This window comes from Balaenoptera ricei, chromosome 12 (assembly GCF_028023285.1).
Source record: "Balaenoptera ricei isolate mBalRic1 chromosome 12, mBalRic1.hap2, whole genome shotgun sequence".
NCBI classification, from domain to species: Eukaryota; Metazoa; Chordata; class Mammalia; order Artiodactyla; family Balaenopteridae; genus Balaenoptera; species Balaenoptera ricei.
Window position 1 is genome coordinate 69,355,771 of NC_082650.1, and position 25,319 is coordinate 69,381,089.

At 41.1% G+C, this 25,319-nt stretch overlaps 1 protein-coding gene across 1 annotated transcript in view; it reads left to right on the forward strand.

Moving 5' to 3' along the window:
• Positions 1-25,319, forward strand: part of LOC132376106 (splicing factor, proline- and glutamine-rich-like) — an 83,551-nt gene that overhangs the window by 48,529 nt on the left and 9,703 nt on the right. The gene's annotated exons all lie outside the window — the stretch shown is intronic.

The window sequence follows — 25,319 nt, forward strand, 5'->3', positions numbered from 1 at the left end:
GCCTTATATAGTACTTGAATTCCTTCTGCATGGAAACTTCTTTATTAGTAATGGTAAGAAATCCAAGCGTGGTGAATCTGAGTCTAATTTTAAGAATACATCGTTGGAATTTTCCCTTGTGGCAAAGAAGGCCCTGGTGTGTTCCAGACCTAAGAGTTTTAAGAACTAGAAGAAGATATCCTTGAATGCCTCACATACCCAAGAGAAGAGCTTGGGCAACCGAGTGAGGCGACCTTAAATGTTTTCCAGAAGGGGATTAAATGGTTTTCAGAGTTTAGCAAAATTGCCACCTGCCCTTGCCCCCGGCAGAGGAATACAGAAAAGATTTGGGGTTAAGCTTCAGCATTGTCTCTAGGAGAGCTACCCCTGCAAAAGGAACTTTTATTCCACTTCTAATCAGAGCTCCATTTTGATTAGCCTGGGCTTCTGTGCCCACCTTGAGAGCAGGTATGTGATTATACTGGAGATTTTGTGTTCCTCCAAGTACCCATGCAGGGTACTGTACATGAAAGAAACTTCTGGAATTCTCCAATTTCTAAAGGCTCCAGTTAAAAACTAGAGGATTCATATAATCTCATCTCTAATTGGGCCCCCATTCTTGGTTCTTTGGAAATGTGCTGTCCATGCCTCGGACACTGTCATTAACATTTTACAGGTGAGGAAACTGAGGATAAGAGAGGTCAGGCAATTTCCTAAGGTCACTTAGCTGGTAAGGGATAGAGCTGCTATGGACACCCACGTGTGTCAAATTCCTAACTCATGCTCTGTGTCTGACTGGCTGAAGCAAGCTTTGCTTTAAATTTCTTCAAAAGCTAGATCAGAATGGGAACAGAGATCAAGGGAAAGTGGAGTTAGGCTAACAATGCAGTAGAAGATAATGCAGGATATCTTCAGAGAGGAGACAGATATGGGAGAAAAAACAAAGGTTTGAGACATAAGGTCTTTGTACATTTGACAAAAATACATTTGAATAATATAGTCTCTGGGGTGTTTATTGCCATTTCGATAAAATTATTTGTCTATAACTAAAATTTCTATTTCTCTTCCCCTGGGATGCAGAGTTTCATGTTTACATCATCTTAAATTTATCTCTGGCAGTGACTGCCTTAGCCTGTGTTCTTGGTATAACCTCAATGGACGTCAAGGTGTAAAGGACTTCCTGACAAGTACACACTTTTCTTCTGAGTTGCTGGTGCCAATTAATTGTGCTGTACGGGGGGTATCGTGATGGTGAGGTTGAGTTCAAGTACTCTAGTATCATCTCTGATTGGTAATTGAGTTTCTAGTTTCTCTTTAAGAGTATAGCTGACTGAGATACATATATACATATAATTTTTTTTTAATTGGAGTAGACTTGATTTAAAATGTTGTGTGTTAGTTTCAGGTGTATACAAAGTGATTCAGTTATACATACATACATATTCTTTTTCATACTATTTTCCATTATGATCTATTAGAGGATACTGAATATTGTCCCCTGTGCTATACAGTAGGACCTTGTTGTTTATCTGTTTTATATATAATAGTTTGTATCTGCTAATCTCAAACTCCTAATTTATCCCTCCCCCCTCTCCGTGTCCCCTTTGGTAACCATAAGTTTGTTTTCTATGTTTGTGAGTCTGTTTCTGTTTCATAGATAAGTTCATTTGTGTCATATTTTAGATTCCACATATAAGTCGTATCATATGGTGTCTGGCTGACTGATGTATTTGCATTTATGGCACCCTGGCAGCATCTTAGCTTTTCTAGGACTCTCACAAGTTCACAGTGTGGGGGAGGGAGAAGGTGGTAAATTAATAGCTTGTTAGATTGGATGAGTCTGCTGCCATCTTGCCCAACAAGTTATGGATTCCTGATTTCATATCAGAGTTACATGGAGGTTGGCAAGAGCAGAGCCATGATGTGGTTTGGGTTGTGTGATCTGACCCCAGATCTCGTCTGCTTTGGGAGGCAGTGGGAATAGTGAAGTGGGCGTCGGCTATATTCCTGTGAAGATGAACTTGAGCATAGGCTAGCCAAGGGAAGTTAACCAGCATGACTGCCACAGTTAGCAGAAGGGCAGCAGGGTCCACTCCATACCAGCTGCTAGTACTGAAACCTATGAATATGCACAGTCATTAGAAAAATCACTAGGCATTTGAGGAGAATCAGGAACTAGTCTAGAAGAAGATCTAACTGGACAGTCAGAGTAATTGCTCCAGGGAAAGAGAGTTAAGATATTAAAGGATTGAGAAGAAATCCAAGTAGCATCCTTACTGAGTGTTGAGAATAAATGACATCTCTGAAAAAAGAGCAAGTTTGGGGCTTCCCTAGTGGCGCAGTGGTTGAGAATCTGCCTGCCAATGCAGGGGACACGGGTTCGAGCCCTGGTCTGGGAAGATCCCACATGCCGCGGAGCAACTAGGCCCGTGAGCCTGCACGTCTGGAGCCTGTGCTCCACAACAAGAGAGGCCGCGATAGTGAGAGGCCCGCGCACCGCGATGAAGAGTGGCCCCCACTCGCCGCAACTAGAGAAAGCCCTCGCACAGAGACGAAGACCCAACACAGCCAAAAATAATTAATTAATTAATTAAAAAAATAAATTAATTAAAAAAAAAAGAGCAGGTTATCATGCGAAAAAACTATGAGCAAGAAGGATTCTCAGACACTGAAAACGTTTCAGAAATTAAAAATATAAAAACTCACTAAAATAATTTTATTTCTTTTTTGTGCCTTTACCTGAATGGTTATATTTTCTCTAATGAAAATGTATTATTTTTTTGCGTTAGGACATTTCGATAAAGGTTATTAAAAGATTTAAAGTCTTGGGTTTCATTTCTTTTCCATTTTATTTTTAAAAATTATCTTCATTTTACATATGGTTTTCAGATTGCTGTAATTTAGCTTTTGATGGAAAAACTCTTATCAACTAGCCAAAGCTATTTTGATTATCAATTTCATTTTTAGTCACAGTAGAACCCTGTAAGCTACAACTCAAAAATTGGCCTTATGCATCAGCGTGCTAAAAATAAACACAGTGTATATCAATGTCTTTTTCTGACTCCAAATTCACATGCTCTTTAAGTATCTTTAGCTGAGTTGTCTGGAAACAATTGTGTTCTGGCACTACATCCTGCAAACATCAAGAAATCTGCAGGGCCAGGAAATATTATGGGTATTCCACAATTCAATATATAGAGCGAAACAACACTCTTGATGTATTTGCTATTTTTGAAGGCAAAGGAAGGAATCTGATTCTGACCAAGAAACCACTGCCAAAAGAATTATGGTTTAAGTAGCAGGTGTATTTTTCACTTTAGGGAATAAGATAAACTAAAATAACAGAAAAGACTAGGGCTCCCATTTTATACAATTTCACTTACAACCTAAAAACAACCATTCTTAATATTTTTCCTTTGCCAACTTTAAAGCAAGTAGAATGGAATCGAAGATAAAAAAACTGCAGGATAACGGGAAAAAACAGTGAAGCAAATACTCTGCTGGGAATTGCAGATAATACGAGAATGACAGATAGGGATGTGGGTGGCTGGGAAGTAGAACAGGAATCAATACTATGGCCTCACTATTATGATGGGGAATACTGGGTAAGGATAAAGAAAAGTACAAAAAGTGGAAAACAGACATTTTTTTCCCTCTCTACGCCATACTTGAAAGCACTGTTTTCATTTATTTAATGGAGTATTAAGAGCTTTGAGGGGAGAAGGGTGGAGGCCCTAAAAAGACCAACGTAAACAGGTTTTAGAAACATAAGAACTTGAAAGTACATGAAATAATTTACCGTCTCAAAACCTGAACTTGAAAGTACATGAAATAATTTACCGTCTCAAAACCTAAGTTGAATAAGGTGAGGGCATAAGAAAGCAAAATCAAACAAACAAAAAACCAAATAAAACATTAAAACATTGTATTTATTCGAAAGGAAAAAAGAAGAAAGGCTAATTCATTGGCTATTTGCAAACACAGGGGAGCAACCAGAGCTTGACAGGGGGGGCTGTTTTCCCCACAGTGAGAAGCTACAGGATAAGGACTAAACTGCAGCAGGGAAGATCCCTGTGTAAAAAGTCACTTCCTTGCGTGAGGTTATGTTATTAGATACTGACGTGGTTATCAGAGGGAGACCGTGGAATTCTCTAGCATTGGGGTGGGGGGCAGAAGAGGAGAGAAAAGGGGGCAAGGGGGAGAGAAAGCGAGGCAGAGAACTATGCAGATCTGGGATAGTTTCTTCTAAAAAACCAATCCCTCAAACAAAGGACCCTGCTACTTTTCAGTAAAGAGTTCAGACACACAGGACTCGCGTCTTAGGACGCTGGCTCTTTCTTTGGGAGTGGTTTCGAGAAGGATGAAGATGGTTCTGTGTGTGTGTGTGTGTGTGTGTGTGTGTGTGTATTATGGTCCTGTGAGTGCAGATCCGAGTGTCAAATTCCCGCAGGAGCTGGGAGAGGCATTGGTAGAGGAGTGGGTGTAAAGAAAGGAATGTCTGTGATCAAGGTAAAGAGCAACATCAGGGGGCTTCCCTGGTGGCGCAGTGGTTGAGAATCCGCCTGCCAATGCAGGGGACACGGGTTCGAGCCCTGGTCTGGGAAGATCCCACATGCCACAGAGCAAATAGGCCTGTGAGCCACAACTACTGAGCCTGCGCGTCTGGAGCCTGTGCTCCGCAACGAGAGGCCGCGATAGTGAGAGGCCCGCGCACCGCGATGAAGAGTGGCCCCCGCTCGCCACAACTAGAGAAAGCCCTCGCACAGAAACGAAGACCCATCACAGCCAAAAATATATAAATAAATAAATTAATTAAAAAAAAAAAAAAAGAGAGAGACATCAGAAGCAAAGAGTGGGTGGAATGAGGCGAAGAACAGGGATGTTACGAGGGGTGGGTCCTCCAGCCCAGCACACAGGTGTCTGGGGCTGCTGGCTCCATGCCTCCTACCCTAATTCAATCAACTCGACACCCTGTCATGTGGACAAAGACTGCCACATTTATCTTAGCACCCCCAGTACCGCGGACTATAATGGTAGAATAAATCTATGAATGAGTGAGTGAGAAGATGGAGCTTCTGCCTCTCATTACCTAGGGCAAGGATATTCAATAAAGGTGTAATGGGAAATGCAAATACAAGACATGTAAGTAATTTTAAATTTTCTCGTAGCCGCAGTAAAAACGGAAAAGGAAACAAGTGAAATTAACTTTAGCAATACATTTAATTTAACCAACATATTCAGAATACTATCGCTTCAACATGTAATCAATCTAAAAGTTGAGATATTTTAAATTCTCTTTTGAAGAACTAAGTCTTTAAACTCCGGAGTGAATTTTACAATTACATCACCTTTCAATTCAGACTAGTCACATTTCAACTATTTCAGCAGCCACAGGCAGCTAGTGGCTATTGTGTGGGATGGTGCAGCCCTGTATTCTGCCTGTATTTATATTTTAATTTTTGTAACATGTTGGCGCAAAAGTAAAATTACGGGGATTTCCCAGGCGGTCTGGTGGTTAAGACTTCCCCTTCCAATGAAGGGGGTGCAGGTTCAATCCCGGTTGGGAGAGCTAAGGTCCCACATACCTCGTGCCCAAAAAACCAAAACATAAAACAGAAGCACTATTGTAACAAATTCAATAAAGACTTAAAAAAATGGTCCACATCAAAAAAAAATCTTTAATTAAAAAAAGGGAAAATTACGTTCTTTTTACAATAAGCTAGCTAACTCATCCTCTCATTAAATAAAATGACTGTCCCTATGTAACCATTTGAAAGTTCTTAATAACTGTTTTATACATAAAACAGTTTTCTGAATCATCAACTATTGCAGAATTTCAGTCTTACAAAAGTAAATATATATTTGTGCATCAACTGACTGAATTTCAAGGGAACAGTTTAGGGACCAAAGAAGGTCTCCTTACTGAGCCTGAAAGGGCTCGGCCCCTGCAACATCCTCTCATGTAATCAGTCAGGTCTCCTACCAAGATAGCTCTGATTTGCTAATACTATGTCCTAGCCCATAATAATAATGATGAGGATAATTGATTTATTAAGCTATATATTAAGCAAATAATCCTATATTCTCTGAACATTATTGCATCAACTCACAATAACAATGTAATATAGGTACTATTACTCTTCCAAATTTGGAGACTATTATTTTTTTAAATTAATCTTTATTGGAGTACAGTTGATTTACAATGTTGTGTTAGTTTCTGCCATACAGCAAAGCAAATCAGTTATACACATACATATATCCACTCTTTTTTAGATTCTTTTCCCATCTAGTTCATTACAGAGTATTGAGTAGAGTTCCCTGTGCTATACAGCAGGTTCTTATTAGTTATCTATTTTATATGTAGTCGTGTGTATATGTCAATCCCAATCTCCCAATTTATCCCTCCCCACTTTCCCCCCTGGTAACCATAAGTTTGTTTTCTACATCTGTGGCCCTATTTCTGTTTTGTAAATAAGTTCATTTGTACCCTTTTTTTAGATACCACATATAAGCGACATCATACGATATTTGTCTTTCTCTGTCTGACTTACTGTACTCAGTATGACAATCTCTGTTTTAGAGTCAGCTCAGATTATACAGGTAGTAAGAAATCAATGAAGGATTCAAAGCCGGAGCTGACCTAGCACCAAGATCTGTGTGCCTGACTCGCACAGGCTCTGTCTGCCTCTCCTCACCCCCCTTGAGGCCCACCCAGCCTCACCCTCACTTCTCCAAAATCTTTCCCACTCAACCTCCTTCTCTGATCCTCTGTGAGCAGAATCAGAGCCAGTGCCTGGTAGAATCGGCTAATTTTTCCATTTCTGTTAAGGAATAACTCCCTCAACACCTATAACCCTCTAGGTCTAATTGGGACACTCTGGGCCCCCAATCTCACTGCCCTGCCTACAAAAAACCCCCGCCTCCTAAGGACCCACCCACAATCCTCCGCGGTGACGCCTTCTGAGGAGCAGCGGGACAGTGTGAGACCCAGGCACAACCTCGGCCAGAAGATCAAAGCCCTTCAAATGCTTCATTTTTCTTTGCTCCTCTTCCTCTCTTGCACAATGTCTCCAAAGCAGAAAACAACCCACCCTGGGTATAGGAGGACTTGAAAACTTAGCATTCCTAGGGAGGTAATGATTATGATTGATGCATTTTGCTTCTGAGTTGTCCACAGATCTGTGAACGTTGGGGAACTGTATTAGTTTCCTGAGGGTGCTGTAACAAAGTACCACAACCTGATGACTTAAAACAATAGAAAGTTCTTCTCTCGTAGATCTGGAGGCCAGAAGAGTGAAATCGAGCTGTTACAGGGCTGCACTCCCTTCGAAGGCTCTACGGGAGCCTTGCCTCTTCCAGCTTCTGTGGCTTGTGGCAGCATCACCCAACCTCTGCCTCTTAACGTCCTCCTTAATGTCTCTGTGTCCTTTTCTCTTCTTAAGGACACGTGTCAAGGGATCCATTGAACACCAGTGGATCACCAAGTGATCAGTGGATCACTCTAAATCCAGGCTGACTTCATCTCTAGATCCTTAACTGATTACATCTGCAGAGACCTTATTTCACATTCTGAGGTGTTGGGTGGACATGAATTTGGGGGGATACTGCTTGACCCACTCAGGGACATTTGTGCCAGGCAGAGCCCTCTCAAGTGACCGCTAACAGGTGCCCCACACCCACAGCGTTTGATGAAGCACCATTTTCCCCTTGGGTCTTGGTACCAAGAAAGATAAAGGGACGCAGAAAACTCCAAAGGTCAGGATGCTTCAAATTGAACGAATAAGCAGCCCTCATCCCCTCCTGACACCACTGTGTTTTTCACAAGGCGCTCACTTTCCAACAGAGCTTTGTGACAAAATTTCACCAGCAAAAGTGAATTTAAAAGAAAATCAAATATAAATTCCATCTCTTTCTTGGGAAGACTTCAAATAGTATCCTCCGTTAAGTATATTTACCTCCTCTCAACTCCTCTAGTACTTTATTTCTCCATTTGCTTTACCTTTAAAGTCAACATCAATTTATTGAACGTGTACCACATTCGAAACATTAGTCCAAATAAACTAAAGAGGGAGGTTGACCAGAAAGATAATTGTTGGGGAAGGGCTGGTGGGTTGCGGGGGGGAAGTTGGGGGAGAGGACATAAAATGACAGAGACAGTGTCCTCAATGGAATTTGCCATCTGGTGGAGAAAACGGGCATAGAAAGTGATTAAAGAAGACAGTGAAATAGGGCAGGCGCTGGGAGGGTTTGGTTAGCAAGCAGCCGCCTGGTTCCTTATTGGAACTCGGTATCACACGTATAGCATCTGCTTCTTCCCATAACATCTCTCAGGGGCAGCCACTAGGAGGAGCACTTCTGGGTCTGGCAGCAGGAGAATCCTCTTAACGGTCCTTCCCTGTTTCTACTTTATCATGTGATCCTTTGAGAACCAGTCTTAGCCTTTCTCTTATTAGTAGTTCTTCAAAGGAAAGCCTATTAGAATCAGTGTGGGTGGGGGGCCCTTTGGGCACACACAGTTGAGAAGCAGCTCCAGGTGTCACCCCCCCATTCACTGAGAACAAATGTGAGTAGATGGGGACAAGGACTTTCTGAGTTGTTGTCTTTGCCACCTCGGGGCATATACACAAGGCATTGTCACGGAAGGCGGTTGAAGAATGTTCGTTGCGGGCATGAACCAATGGATAAATAGTATCATGTGATGCCAACTATGCAGCAATTGCTGGATGATTCCCCCTTAGCTGCTGTGGTTGGCCAGCTCTGAAACGTGCCACGGGTTCCTGTCTCCCACCTGACATGCCCTTGTGTAACGCCCTCCCCTTGAATGTGAGCTAGGCTTACTGCTGGTCTCTAATGAATAGAAGCTGGCAGAAGCAATGGGGTGTCACTTCTGAGATCTGGTTACAAAAAGACTGTGGCTGCTATTTTGGGCACATCCTCTCTCTCTTTTTCTGCCTATGCACCCTCATCTCTCTCTCAGAGCTCTCGCTCTGGAAAAAGCCAGTGGTCTTGTTGAGTGGCCCTTTGGAGAAACCCATGGGGCAAGGGATGGGTGTCTCTGGCCAGCAGACAGCAAGGACCTGAGGCTGTCAGTCCAGCAACGCTAGAGGAACCGATTTCTGCCGACAGTCACAGGAGTGCGCTTGGAAGTGGACCCTCCCCTCTTTGAGCCCTGGGGTGACGGCAGCTCTGGCCAAGAGCTTGACTGAAGCCTGTGGGAGACCCTGAGTCAGAGGCCCCCAGCTGAGCCTGGATTCCTGACCCACAGAAACTGAGAGATAATAAATGTTCTGAAGCTGCTAAGTTTTAGGGTAACTTGTTATACAGTAATAGATGATTAACACAGTTGCTCACAATTCATATGCCCAACCCAGAGGCCTCACATGAGACACAGAATTCCTGAGCAGGTAGAGAACCTTGGAGGCCATCCAACTCCTTCCTTGCATAGATGTACAATGTACAGATACAGGCTCAGAGAAGGGGGGTTGACCTGACCAGGCTGTATGGCAAAATCAAGGTGTCTGGTCCTGGATCCTAAGGACACCCAGTGCCCTGTGCACTATTTGGTAGCTGCCTCAGCTGAGAAACTGGTCTTTGCACCAAATGCACCATGAGAGAACTGTCATGTCAGCGATTCCAGTTCTACACCAGCCGCGGTTTGTCTACATTTTGAGAACTCTGCGTCACAGTAATTCTGAAAAAAGGAAAGATATTTAATATATACTCAATATATATTGTTATAAAATGTAACATAATTATATATCACATAGCATACCAATTATATATTACATAATGTATGATGATGATATGAATTGTAATAATAATAAATTATACTTTTATAACTCCTTACATTTAAAAATCTTTCACATATGCCATCTTTGAAATAATCACATGGGATGAGTAATTATTTATATTTTACAGGTGAGAAAACTGAGGCACAAGCATGTTAAGTCATTTGCCAGTGTTCACAGCCAGGTCCTGAACCCAGGTCTCAGATCCCAGGCTCCTCGGGCCACTGCTCAACTGTCACGACCTTTTAGGGCCCTCCTCAAAGGTCTGGTGCCACCCCCAGGCCAATGCCCTTGACACGCCAGCTGTTCTTTTTGGCCAGGCAGCTCTCCCACCTCCATCCTAGTGTCATCTCCAACATCCCCATAAGATTATGCTTTGTGAAATAAAGAATAGTTTCAAAATTTGTGTGTGTGGGTGTCCCAGATCTCAATGACAAATAACAACAATCAGTAATAATAGTCAAGGGAGTTTTTAAAAAAAGCAAACATTTTTGCAGAATAGCATTCCCACTGCGGCTTCCACCCAGGCTTTTAAAAGTCAGAGTCTGTTTTCTCAAAATCAGCAGGAAGCCTCCCTGTCTCTTGTACTCTTTGGTGAAATCCTTTTAAACAGCGGAAGCACCACGCGGAGGCTTGAAAAGGTCTCATTTGAGACGCGTTTGACTTAGTGTCCTTTGCACAACTCAGTCCTAGGATGTGACAACAGACTTCCGCATGAGGGCTATCCATCCTCCGGACCCCCCCTTCCGCCCCCCAGGAAACCCTTTCATAGCCACAGACTTCACGAGGCCATCAGGCTCCTCCAGTCCTCGGTCAGGGCTGCGCTGTGTGTGTGTGGCGCACTCGGGAAATTCCAGCTCCCAGAAGATACAGCACACCACGGGCCACTTGGCAGAATTAGCAATGACCTCTAACCTTACAACAAACTGAAAAACAAACAAATCACCTCAAGACATCTCCATAAAGGAGCCTGAGATTTATGTCAGCAATAGGACCTCTGAATACAGTATCGTCTCTTTCTTCTTGCTCTGTCCTCACTTCTCTCTCCTGTGACACACACACACACACGCTCATCTGTGCATGTGTGTGTGCACATTTACACACCTACATCCCCCGTTACTCCCACTCCCTGTTCACTTCAGATCTCTTTATTTAAAACCTCCTTCACCTGGTTATTTCACTTTTATTTCTAACTTGCACTTGCTGTGCCCCCAACCTGAATTTATTAACTGCTTCCTTTTTTTCCTCATAAAATTTTCTATAAGACATTTCAACATTTCGGCTAGTCCATCAATTCCATTTTTTTTTTTCCTTTGAGAACCCCTCCCAGAACCATTGGCGCTCCTGACCCACTCTGGACTTGCTGGTCTTTAGACTTCTTGCACAGCTGGAACACCACTTTGGGAATTTCATTCACCACTTTCCTGTTGAATTCTCATATTTTCTGAATTCTATGTCCTCCACTATCTTGATAGTTTTCCTTATTTCTACGGGGAACATCTTGCGGTTACTTTTTAAGAAGGGGTGCGCAGGAAATCAGTTTTTGAGACCCCACCCTTCTGACAATATCCTCCTTTTATGCTGACCCTTGATTGACAGTCTGACTGGGTATATACATTTCAAGGTTCTAAATAATTTTCCTTCAGAGCTTTTAGGCTATTGCTCTTTTGTTTCCTGGTGTCCAGTGTAGCTATTGGAAAATCCGATGCCATTCTGATCCATGTTCCTTTGTATGTGGTGTTGTTTTTCTCTCTGAAAGCTTTTTAAAAAATTATTATTAATTTTCTTTTTATCTCTGGTATTCTGGAATTTTCCAATAATATGCTATATGAGTTATCTTAATATGTTAACATGAGTTAATATGAGTCTGTTTGCAATTTATTGAGCAGCCCTTTCCAAATAGGTATTCATACAATTTTCTTACATTATTGTTTTGGTAATTTTCTTTCTCTCGTTTTGTCTGTTTTCTCTTTTCAGAACTCAATGTATTTCCTAGGTTGAAACAGTAAATTTTTCTCTTATTTTTTCCACCTCTTTGTCTTTATGCTTAATTTTCTGGGAGATTGCATTGATTCTATCTAATTTTTAATTTTCGAGAGCACTCTCTGAATCTTAACTATTCCTTTTTGAAATCTTTCTATTTTTATTTTATTAATGCAACATATTCACGTATCTCTCTAAGGGTATTTACTTTTTTTTTTTTTTTAATAATTTTATTTATTTATTTATTTATGGCTGTGTTGTGTCTTCGTTTCTGTGAGAGGGCTTTCTCTAGTTGTGGCAAGCGGGGGCCACTCTTCATCGCGGTGCGCGGGCCTCTCACTATCGCGGCCTCTCTTGTTGCGGAGCACAGGTCCCAGATGCGCAGGCTCAGTAATTGTGGCTCACGGGCCCAGTTGCTCCGCGGCATGTGGGATCTTCCCAGACCAGGGCTTGAACCCGTGTTCCCTGCATTGGCAGGCGGATTCTTAACCACTGCGCCACCAGGGAAGCCCCAGGGTATTTACTTTTTAAAGGGGAAAATTTCCTCTGTTTTCTGCACTCTCTTCTCCTTCCTCTGGGTTCCTCTTTACTCTTTGTTTTCATCTGTCCCTAAAATGGCTATAACTCTTGGCTGTCCATTTCTAAGGGGGAAATAAAAAGAAGCAACGCAGAGTTTCTTGGAATCTCTGTATGCACAGGTGAGATGTGTCAGTGGGGAGCAGTGAAGTGGTCATTTGAGTTTGAAATAACACCTATAAGTCATTCTCTGGAGTTTTGTTCTCTGAGGGCTTCAGTTTCTGTAAGAGGAGCCCTCCAGTTTCCTGCCTGTGTGCTCTGTGCCCAGCTGTCAAGGTCATGGGAGCGAGCAGAGTAAAGACCACCCACCATTCAGTATTCTCCCTTTCATCTAATTCCTTCATTTTTGTCCTCCACTAAGTCTGGGATCTGGTTCAGTACTTCTTCCTTGAGTTCTCAATAAATTAAAATTCGTTTCTCCTGCTTGGGGCAGAAGTTGGGGTGGAGAGATGTTTCTTAATTTCCTGACAAAATCACGTGGGATAGAGAGCCTTGGAGTGTAGCCACTCCATACACAATCCATTTTGTTTAACCCTATGCCTCACCTCCACTGTGCCATATCTCACTGAGAGCCTGAGAATCTCAGAGATTCTCTGGATAAAAGTGGATTCTCGTCCCTAAGGCTCGTTTAGTTAGGGCTTCCTCTGCTAAATCAGTTACTGCAGCTCTATCTGCCTCTGTCCCCCCAGGATGTGTTGAAATTTCTTGTCTCCAGATATTTAATCCTCTAGTCTCTTTATCCTGTGGATAAATATATTATATATTTTTTTATTCTTTTATCTTCATTTTATCAGGGTCGTGAGTGTGAGAGGAGGCATATGCATCTGTTCAACCTGCTGAGTTTAACCTGAATTCTTCAATGGGCTTATTGAATGCTGGTGATAAAACTAATGAAGAAACCTAGCATGTTCCCTGGGAAGCTAGGAGTCCAAGCAAGCTAGACATATGGCATCAGATGCCACATCACAGTTAAAATCTAGTGGGTGAATGAAGTATCATACGGTTTAACCCAGTAATGCCACTTGGGAGGCCCAGGCTTAAGAAAACAACTCACAAAACTTAAAGAAAAACCCCTTCTGTTTAAAAGTGTTTAGAGCTGTATGAACTATATTAGAGCAGCTTAAAAATGCTATAGCTTAGAACTGGAACTATTCAAAATGCCCAGCGATGGGTAAGTAGTGGACTATGGTGTGTTAATGAAAAAAAAGAGGTTTGGGAGGGATTGACAGGAAGGAGTTGCAAGACAGCTTTCTGGAGTGATGGAGATGTTCTGTATCTTGTTTGCAGAGGTGGTTCCCTGACAATGTCCATAAGCTAAAACTCATCTAACAGTACATTCAAAATGTGCACAATTGACTGGATATAAAGTGCGCCTCAGTAAAGTTGATTTCATAATTACGCCTGTTATGGATATCCATTACCTTTAAGATGAAGTACAGACTGCTAGTCAAGATGCTCTACAGACTGTCCTCTAATTGCTCACCGGCTTGTTCTCCTGAACTCCTGTTAAATATCCCTCCTGTCGGAGGAACGGTCCATTTTCTCCCAATATTCTATGCTTCCCTCTTCTCTGTGTGTTGACCCATGCCCTTGTCTATGCTCATACTGCTTCTTTTTTTTTTTTTTTTAACCCAGATTTTTTAATATTTTATTCAAATCCCATTTATTTTAAATTTATTTATTTATTTATTTTTGGCTGTGTTGGGTCTTCGTTTCTGTGCGAGGGCTTTCTCCAGCCGCGGCAAGCGGGGGCCACTCCTCATCGCGGTGCGCGGGTCTCTCACTATCACGGCCTCTCTTGTTGTGGAGCACAGGCTCCCGACGCGCAGGCTCAGTAATTGTGGCTCACGGGCCCAGCCGCTCCGCGGCACGCGGGATCCTCCCAGACCAGAGCTCGAACCCGTGTCCCCTGCACCGGCAGGCAGATTCCCAACCACTGCGCCACCAGGGAAGCCCAATACTGCTTCTTTTAAAATGATTCAAATCTTCTCTGCTCCAGAAGGAAGCCTTTTCCAACCACTGAGCACAGAAAGACTATTGTTTCTTTTACTCTCTTTTATTTTTTGTCTTTACCAGTTATTTGGCACTTCAAAATGTACTGCTTTGAAAGGACATATATACACTACCAAATGTAAAATAGATAACTAGTGGGAAGCAGCCGCATAGCACAGGGAGATCAGCTCGGTGCTTTGTGACCACCTAGAGGAGTGGGGTAGGGAGGGTGGGAGGGAGACACAAGAGGGAGGAGATATGGGGATATATGTATATGTATAGCTGATTCACTTTGTTATAAAGCAGTAACTAACACACCATTGTAAAGCAATTATATGCCAATAAAGATGCTTAAAAAAAATGTACTGCTTTGAGATATCTCTTTTATTGTCTTGCACTATTTTAACTTCTGTGTTGATATTTCCCTTTTCATGTGTGCATGTCCTATTGTCCTGAAAAAGATGAATTTTCTAGAGAGCTCTAAGTATGTGGTTTACAACTTTACGTCTTTCCTAGTGTCTAGCATAATGCTATACACAGAGTTGACAGTTAATAAATATTTGCTGAATGAGGAGGGATAGGATAATAAATCATGTAGACATTTTAAAGAGAAGAAACGGGGGATTTTGAAGCAGGAGAGAGAAGGATTTGCTTTACCAGTAAGAATTGGTAGGACAGAATCATCCAAAGAATATACTGAATTCACTGGAGGTGCAAGTCATTTATAACCTATGTTTTGTAAAGGATATACGTTATAATGAGATCAGCATAATTTGTAAAATGAATCCACAGAACCTATGGGACTGCTAAAAACAGTCTATAAGTAGGATTGACAATTTTAAACTCCAGTGTTTCCTGAATTTATTCCCGTGGATTTATTGCTAGAAATCCTGACATGGTCCCAGGAGGCAATATCTTGAGCTATAGATGGCATTCTTCTTGTCATCTTCTCTCCTTGCCTCAGTGTCATCGGATAACAAGCACTTCTGCAACTCTAGGTAGAATGTATATGCAGCAAACAGTAGGGATGAATTCAGCCGTAACATATGCTACACATTTATTATGCACAGCTTGTTAGATCCTGATTTCTGATCTGCCATTTTCCCCCAAGGAATATAGACTTCCAGTGTGGCAAAAATAATATGGCTGTTTTAAAGGGCAGCCTATTTATATAAAATGGGTCCCCCTGAACTCATCCATAAATCATCTATGACTTTTCTTTCACTTACTCACTGGATGAGTGTATTTATGATACGTAAGTCTTTATGGCATAGGATTTATTTTATCAGAGAGAGAGAGAGAGTACCTGCGCAGAAATTGGATGGCCTCACCAGCCCCCTGCCACCATTTGCGGTAATGAGGGCTGTCCTCACCGATTTACTTTGCTGCCTGACAGACAAGATGACTGTTTGTTTTATCACTGTTGCCCACGCCTATCAACCCACCCTCCAATTTGATGACTACCATGGCAAGATATATATATATATATATATATATATATATGTAAATATATATATATTTACATATATATGTAGCAGATCTCCTCAGGGACTATAATTATTCATCTTTCAGAAGCCACAAGTTCTATAATGGATGAGTGCTTCAGACAAGAAACCAGTTTATAGGTTTATCTCATAAACGAAAGAGTAATTTGCCTTTATTGGAGGAATAGGCCACTACCATTTAATGGATGAGTTGTAAGTATCAAGAAAGATTGGGTAAATGTATTTGTGACTCAGGCACATAAATGTTGTTCTGATATTGCTGCATAGAAAACAAACGCTAATGTATTCAGTCCATCAGACCATACCATGATTTGGAAAATCCAGAGGCCTGTCATGAAGCCTCAGCCTGTTGTCTTGAGTTATGAATGACCCTTAAATTCATATCACTATGGCTGCTATTGGAAACACCTGCTTTCATAATATTTTTAAGCCCAGGAGTCGATCAAGGCACTCAAGCTGTTACTGCCATCAGAGAAGAGGGCTTAAAATATCCACTGGGGCATGTCTCTTGGTTTCCCATTGAATCTCAAGTTGAACATGCAATCCATTTCACCCTCTCATGTTTAGGTATCATGGAAGCTAGTAGTGAATTTTTCACCATTTGCTTTGCAGTCTTCTGTTGATTTTCACTAATAGAGCTTGTTTGCCCACTGAAACATTTGAATGTTATTTTTGCCAAATAATAAAATGGTTCTGCTCAACTGTGTTCTGATCTGTCTTAGTCAAGGCTCTTTAGAATCGAGAGAAAACAAACCAACCCAAGCGAGCTCTTATGGAGAAATGTCAGGTCATTTCATGGCTATGTATGGATTCAGGAGCTGACATGAAGAGCCAATATTCCCCAATATCTCAGGAACATATAATCTCTCTTATCTCTGGCTCTCTCTGCTTTCCTCTCATTTGTCTCCTCTTCTCTTTTGGTCAGCTTCTTCTCTTATTCATCTTGCCCATGACCCAATAAGACCACAGCTCCAAATCTATATCATGACCTCTGCCTCACTACAGTCTCTACTGCGAAGTTCAAACTCTTTTCCTGAGAATCTGGTTGGTCTACCTTCGTCATGGGGCTGCTACCTTTGGGATGCAGTTTCCAAGGCCCATGGATAGAGTGGGTTCTCTAGAAGGGGCCCCAAGAAGCACAGGCCACGAAACCCAACAAATCCTAAGCTTCCCATCATGCTCTGACTTCACTCTATTGTCTTGTAATTACTTCTTCAAGCTGCTTTGGAAATAGGAGCAATTATATCACATGTCTGTACTCTTGAATAAACACGGAACTGCCATTGAGTTACGGTTTTCCAGTTCTGCAGAAACCATACAATTGAAGCAGTTTCTGGAAGTTTCTAGGTCAGGGCTGTCAATCTGTATGTTCTCTACCTGAGTTCTCTTTCTTGGCCGCATTTGGGGGCCAAATATTTTAACCATCAATGACAGTGCAGTATAGCTAGGAGGGCAGGGCTTGGACCTGGCAAATCTACCACAAACTGGGACCCTAGCTCCCCTAATGCAAATTTTGTTAAGGTCTTTTGTTCAGGAGATAGGTGACTGGGATTGCTTCTACTGCTTTCAGCAAATATATACAAAGTAAAATGAAGTCTGTGGGTCTGGATGGGAGAATATAAGTCAAATGCCAAGACCAGACACCGGTCCCTTGATAGCCTGGTAAGAGATAGGTAAAGAAGGGTCACTGTGCTGTGGCAAACTCAAAAAGGGATTCAATCCCCAATGAACATGCTTCTGTCATGCTACACTGTAGCTCATGTAAAAATCTGTCTTCCTGAAAGAGCTTAAGATCCTTGAGGGCATAAATGGTAGACCAGTTGTTTGTGGATTCCAGGAGCCATCGTAGTACCTGGCACATGGTAGGTACTCAGTGATGTTTGCTCATCAAATGAATGGGTAGACTGTATAAGCTGCCTTCTTTGCTGACATCAGCATGGGCATCCTTAAAAGGCTGCTTTTCTTTTTGTACCTTCCTGTGTGTGTAGGAATATTGAGCTGATTAATCATCCTAATTAAAATTTAAATGTATTTTCTAATCTTAGGCAATTTCAGGAAGTGTTTTTTTCATTGTCAGCCTTCAAAAGAACTGCTTTCATTTTACATTTTCTAGTGATAGCACTTTATTGTGAGTTAAAGAAATATGTCTTGCTAAGTGTTTAGACCTATAGCATTTAGAAACTGTTCCCTGCCATGTTCGCCTACTTAAACCTGTCCTCACCATTTACTCCCATAAGTCATTTTATCATTTTTTTCTGCTCCTTCTGGTCAAAGGCACCTGTCTGCACAGCGGGGTCTATAGTCAAGCACTGACCTTCTGCAGCCCCTGTGTAGGCCCTGCCTCCTAGTCCCCAAATGCTGTATTTCATATATCTTTGCCTTTAAAAAACTTATTGCCATTTTTAAAACAAAATAAAACATGTTTATTATAGATATTTTAGGGGAAAAAAGATAAGCAGAAATAAAATAACCAATGAGCCATAGTTCCCATCACCCAAAAATCATTTTTTTTTCCAGCCTGTTTTCCATGCCCATAGGATTCTTATTTTAAATAAACACAAGATAACATTTCTTTACATGTATCCCCAAATACCAATAGCCCTATTCCACATCCCCATAGCAGTAAACCTGCTGAGTTTGGTGAGTGGTACGCAAGCCATCTGTGACCGCTAGATATGTGATTCACCTTAATTTTAGGATTTAAGTCACATTTTGTCACATTCAAATATTATGGCACTTTTGGACCTGTTTGGTTTATTTTCTGGATTCAGTTAGCATGAGCTGAGGAGTTAATCGACAGCCTTCTGACTCCCTGAGTATGGGCAATAATAAAAATGTTAGAAAAGGAGGGGCATCTTCTGTTTTCAGCAGTGCAGGCAGATTAGATGCCCTGAACAGCCCTCTTGATGGAAACAAGTTAAATATTAAACAGTTTTTAAAATCTTATAAATTCATTGTTAAGCTGGCATGAAAGTAAGGGCTTCTCAGAGGTGAGAATTGAAGTAGATGTAAAACCTTGGGTGCACGGAAGCACCCAGGCTGGCTTCTGTACTGAGACCCTGTACTTGTGTTTCGGCAGAGGCATGGACGCAGGGAACAGACTGAAGCTGGGGAAGCCTTCAGAGGTGATGTCAGATAAGCCAGGACTTTGAAAGGCTACTCTCTCAAGACAGTGGAATATGAGAAATGAAGTCCACCATGTAGAAGGGGTATTAGGGTGGATTTGCCTGCCTCGAATTTGGTGCTGGGAATGAGAAAAACAATGTTTACTATCTCCCCTGACAATTCATAACCACAAACCAGCCCACGTTTTTTTTTTTTTTTTTGCTGCACCGCGTGGCTTGCAGAATCTTAGTTACTCGACCAGGGATCAAACTCGTGCCCGCTGCAGTGGAAGCACGGAGCCCTCACCACTAGACCACCAGGGAATTCCCCCACATTTGGGTTTTGAAGGCAAGAAAGAATTAGGGAGGGAGGAGAACAGAAGATTGAGATACAAATGGGAAAAGAATAAGACTGTGAAAGTAAATTAAAATACAGGTAGACATTGTAGAATTTTCCTCAGCTAACATCTTTCCAGTAGAATACCTCTTGGTTTTTAATAACCAAATACCATAGAATTTACATACCTTTGAATACATTCTTTATCAGCCGGTGGTTATACAGGAGCAATGTCTAATTACATTACAAATTAATCTATTTTTAACAAAATGACGTGCTGGGATGGTATCAGGTTACATTCCAAATACAATGGATAAATCATCAGAATCACATGAAGAGTTCTGGAAAAGCATGCAGAGTTCCAACAATGGGGATGCCGGTTCTGAGCGAAACATCACAGCCTACACTCAGTGGGAACCACCCTTTGCCATGGTGTGCTGGTCCGGAACACATCTCCAAAGTGCCTGTCAAGTTTAGCTCGCATTTTGGAGTAGTGATGAATGAGTTACACACACACGCGCACACACACACACACACACACACTCTCTCTCTCTCTCTCTCTCAGAAAGCATTGAAGAAAAGTGTGGAGGATAGAGAAAACAAATGTAAATAATAGGAGTTTGAACCAAGCTCCTTTTTACAAACTTTTTCATCCTTATACATTAGTCATCTCCTTTGAAAATTTCTGACGGCTTTCTTGTTCAGGAGGTTCTTCAGCAGCTCCAAATGATAGAGGATTTCTATCAGCTTCTGAGTTGGAAAGTTTGCTTGAAATGACCAGTTTTAAATCCACTCATGCATATCAGCACTTTCTACAACGAGGGACCATTCCTCCTGTGGTCCTGCTCCCTTCTCAGTTTTCTTCAAAGTATCAAGTTTTCTCCTCACTCGGTGAATTACAGTTTATTGTAGGTAACTGCCGTGTTTTTATAGGAAAATTTTCACTGCATTTTTTTTCTAACAAATTTATTTATTGCAGTTATTTGCTTTGCCATATTGGAAACATAATGTTCATGGTATGCATGCAGAGTTTCATGTTTGGTAATCATAAAACAATGCTTTAAGCATTTCACATCCTGATATGATAGTTTGTTATTTGTATTTAAGCATTTTACTTAAGAAAATTGGTTGGGAGCTAGGGTTAACATGTAATGCATTATACATTTTTCTCATTTAAACTACCAGGAAATAGACTCTCAGTGTTTTCATGCAAAATATCTGATGTTTTAGGAATGTATTTTTTTTTCTTTTTTTTTTTTTAAATTAATTAATTAATCAATTTTTATTTTTGGCTGTGTTGGGTCCTCGTCTCTGCGCGAGAGCTTTCTCCAGTTGCCGCGAGCGGGGGCCTCTCCTCATCGCGGTGCGTGGGCCTCTCACCATTGCGGCCTCTCTTGTTGCGGCGCACAGGCTCCAGACACGCAGGCTCAGTAGTCGTGGCTCACGGGCCCAATTGCTCCGCGGCATGTGGGATCCTCCCAGACCAGGGCTCGAACCTGTGTCCCCTGCACCGGCAGGCAGATTCTCAACCACTGAGCCACCAGGGAAGCCCTAGGAATGTATTTTTGACATTAGAAGGTGCGATGGTTAATTTTATGTGTCCACTTGACTGGGTCACAGTGTGTTCAGACATTTGGCTAAACATTATTTCCAGGTGTGTCAGTGAAAGTGTTTCTGGATGACCTTAGCATCTGAACTTGGAGATGGAGTAGAGCCCTCTCCTATGAAGGTGGCCACCATCAAACCTGTTGAAGATCTGAATAGAACAGCATGGCTGGGAGAGGTAGAATTTGCCTTTCCTGCCTGACTGCTTGAGCTGGACATTGGTCTTCTGCCATTGGACTGAGACTTACTCTGGTTCTTAGGCCTTTGGCTTTGGATTGAATTACACCATCCACTTTGCTGCGTCTCCAGCTTGCAGGGGGCAGATCATGGAACTTAGCTTCCATGATTTTGTGAGCCAATTCCTCACAATAAATATCTTAACATAGATAGATGATAGATAGACAGATCTTTTATATCATTAATTGCAATAAATGTAAATGTTTGAAACACTATAGGTAAAATATAAAGATGGCTAGGTTGGGTTTAAAAAAAATACAGCCGTATACTATTTACAATAGACCACATGCTTCACAAAGACACATAAATACTTAGAACCAAAAGATAGCAAAAAGATATATTGACTAAATAATCAAAGGAAACCTGGGGCAGCTATCTTAATATTAGATAAAAGCTACTCAAAGAAATAAGAAATAAAGAGAGCCACAACATAACATTAAAAATTTTAATTCACCCTATAATTATAATGAATCTAAGACATGCACAAAATAACACAGTTTCAATATATGTAAATCGAAAGTTGACAGAACTACAGAGAACAATTGACAAATCTACTAGAGTAGTACTCTCTAAAATACTAATAGATCAGGTAGACAAAAAGTAGTAAGAATATAGGAGATATTAACTGAAAAATTAAGTTTGATCTAATGGTCATTTTTAAAAAAAGAACATTTAATGGTTTGAAAATACACATTCTACATACTAATGTGTAGCCCACATGAAGCATTTATAAAAACTGAATTCTTACCAGGACAAGAGGCAGCCCAACAATTTGTTATCATTCTCTGATCATCACGAAATTAATTTTGAAATAAGAAAGGCTAAAAGTATAGGGGGAAAGTTGGTAAATGTTGGCTACATTAATATTAAGGATGACTGTTCACTGAAATACATCAAACAGAGAGTGAAAAAGCAGGTCAAAAACTAGGAGGAGACGTATAACTCAAAGGATTATATAAAGAACTCCCAGAAATCAACAGGGAAAAAAGTAAGCAGCCCATACAAAAGTGAGAAAAAGTTACTAACAGAAGAGAATTTCAACTGTCCCTTAAACACATGAAAAGATGCTCAAACTAAGTAATCAGGAAATGTGAATTAAAACCACAATGAAGTAGAATTTTACAACCACTGGAAGGGAAAGGTGAAAATCTAAAAGTTGGTCAATACCAATGCAGGGTGTAGATCAAACAGGATCCTTCATCCACTGCTGGAGTGAAACAATATGCTATTTGGGAACACCTCTGTAGATGGGAACATTATAAAGAAGGGCAAGGGAATGAGCAATGCAAAATTCAGGATGGCAGTTATCCTTGAGGGGAAAGAGAAGGAAGGATGATGGTTATCATTTATTAAACTACACAGGTATGGTTTGTACATCCTTTTGTAGGGATGCTATGTTTCACAATTAAGAAAAATATGAATGAAGTTAAAGGCTGTTATCAGCTAATACCAAAAGTCATTCTGATACTTGGTAGGTATTGTGTTATGGTTGACAGAAAGTCATTATGCTGTTAATTTGTCTCTCATCTTCTTTGTGCTTTTTCTACCGGCCTGAGCTTTAGTCAATTAAACCAACCCTGCACATTAAATTTCAAGACGTGTGTTGCCTATTGATCACAAATATGAAACACCTTGTTTACTGCAGAACTTTTCAAGGCAGAAGAGCCATGAACCTAAGACTGTTTAAACTAACATTCCTAATGCTGAATAGTATGGTCTAATATTACTTAAATCTCTTAAACATTTTCTTTAGTCACACTGTGGTTTTTCAGAGTTTTTAGTTTTATCTGGCATGATTTTTCCCATAAAATCATGCTGTTCATGTAGTCTGGTGTGTCTGTGAACTTTCTAAATTATGATAAAGTATTAGTTTTAAATTTCTTTTAAGATGATTTCAATCATTTTAGAAGCCTTAAGGTAAAGAAGATCAAACCATTTCTCTTCTTCTTGCGATAATTACCACTCTTATTAAACCCATATCTAGTCAAGCCTAAGGTTTTATAAAGATTCTGTAGTAATTTATTAAGTCAACCACTCAAAGCTTCCTTTACTTGGTCCTATTGAATCACCTCAAATATCTGTCTATGCCTACAGACTTCTAGGACCATCTGTCTCTTATTTGAATTAAATCTATACTGTCTGACTTTATATATAGATATTTGGGGTTGGCTGTATAGAAGCAGCTACTGAGAGCAGGCATCAGTGGCTACAGTTTTATTCTTGGACTTAACCCAGGGTCTCTGGAGGAAGGAAGGCATTTCTACCTTTTTCCCTAATATCTTGAACTCTGTCTTCAATTTCCTTTTTTTCCTTCCTTTCTATAATAATTCCCTCCCACTTCATAGCTCCCTCTATCTCTTCCCGGAGAGGAAAAAAATGCCTACTCCCCAAATATTGACATATCACGTTTCTTAAAAACCGAACAATAAAAACTTCCTGTGACATCAATGAGCCATTCAACTCCGGTTCATTCCATCTCTCTTTGGTTCACTAGCAAACCCTCTGAATTACTGTAAACTTCATAGCACTCCCTTCTTCATCTCGGGGCACAGCCCACCTGGTCACCTCTCAGACCTCATCTCTTTCTTTCTCAAACCGGGCTTCCACCACACTGGTCTCCTTACTGCTCCTCACTGTCAAGGGCGCCCCTGTTTCTGGCTTTAGCATTTGGTTCTCCTTCTGCCTCGATGCTCTTCCCCATATATTTGTAGAGTTTCCTCCACGCCTCTGCTCAGGTGACCCTCTGGTCACTATGTTAAGAAAAACCCAAATAACAAAATAGCACCCCCTCCCACCCCAGCCTCTTTAGATTGGGTATTTTTCTTTCTAGTATTTCTCACTACCTGCCATATATTTATTGATTGTCTGCAAACACAATAAAAAAGAAAGACCTTGTGCCTTTTGTTCCCTCTTAGAATAGTGCATAGTTGGAGCTGAAGAAGTATCTGTGGATTGAATCAATTAATGAATGTTGAAAGTGCCCCGTCTAAGTTCAGTAATGATTCCCTTGTTTCTCTGAAGTCCTGCTCATCTCACTGTTGCATTTGCTTCCTTTTTTTTTTGGCCACTCGGCTTGTGGGACCTCAGGTCCCAGACCAGGGATCTAACCTGGGCCACGGCAGTGAAAGCCCAGAATCCTAACCACTAAACCACCAGAGAACTCCCTGCATTTGCTTCTTTTTTTTTTTTTTTTTTAATTTTTATTTATTTATTTTTGGCTGTGTTGGGTCTTCATTTTTGTGTGAGGGCTTTCTCTAATTGTGGCAAGCGGGGGCCACTCTTCATCGCGGTGCGCGGGCCTTTCACTATCGCGGCCTATCTCGTTGCGGAGCACAGGCTCCAGACGCGCAGGCTCAGTAATTGTGGCTCACGGGCCTAGTTGCTCTGCGGCACGTGGGATCTTCCCAGACCAGGGCTCGAACCCGTGCCCCCTGCATTAGCAGGCGGATTCTCAACCACTGTGCCACCAGGGAAGCCCCACCTGCATTTGCTTCTTATAACACATCCTTTCTCCCAACTTCTGTGATATTTGACTCTTTATTCAACCTCCCATGGCTCTTCACCTATCTTCTCCAAGAATTTCTTTCAAATTACCGCTTCCTCCAAGGCTCAGTTCTGGGCCATAGAAACTTCTTTTTCAGTGTTCACATCCTCAGAGACTTCTTCTATTCTTCTTTTTGTTATTGTAATTTAAAAAGACATAAAATTTACCATTTTAACCATTTTTAAGTGCACAGTTTAGTAGTATTCACGGCATGCCCCTTCGTGTGCAACAGAACTTTAGAACTCTTTCATCTTGCAAAACTGAAAGTCTATACTCACTGAATGACAGCTGCCCTTTCCCCCTTCCCCCAATCCCTGGCAACCACCACTGTACTTTCTATAAGCTTGACTACTTTAGATACTTCATATAAGTAGAATCATGCAGTATTTGTCATCTGTGACTGGCTTATTTCACTTAGCATAATATCTTCAAGTTTCGTCCATGTTGTGGTATATGACAGGATTTCCTTCTTTTTTTTTTAGCTCTGAATAGTATTCCATCATATACATGTGTGTGTGTGTGTGTGTGTGTGTATATATATATATATATATATATATATATATACCACATTTTCTTTATCCATTCATCCGCCAATGGACAATTAAGTCACTTTCATCTCTTGGCTTGTGGATAATGCTGCAATGAACGTGGGTGTGCAAATATCTCTTC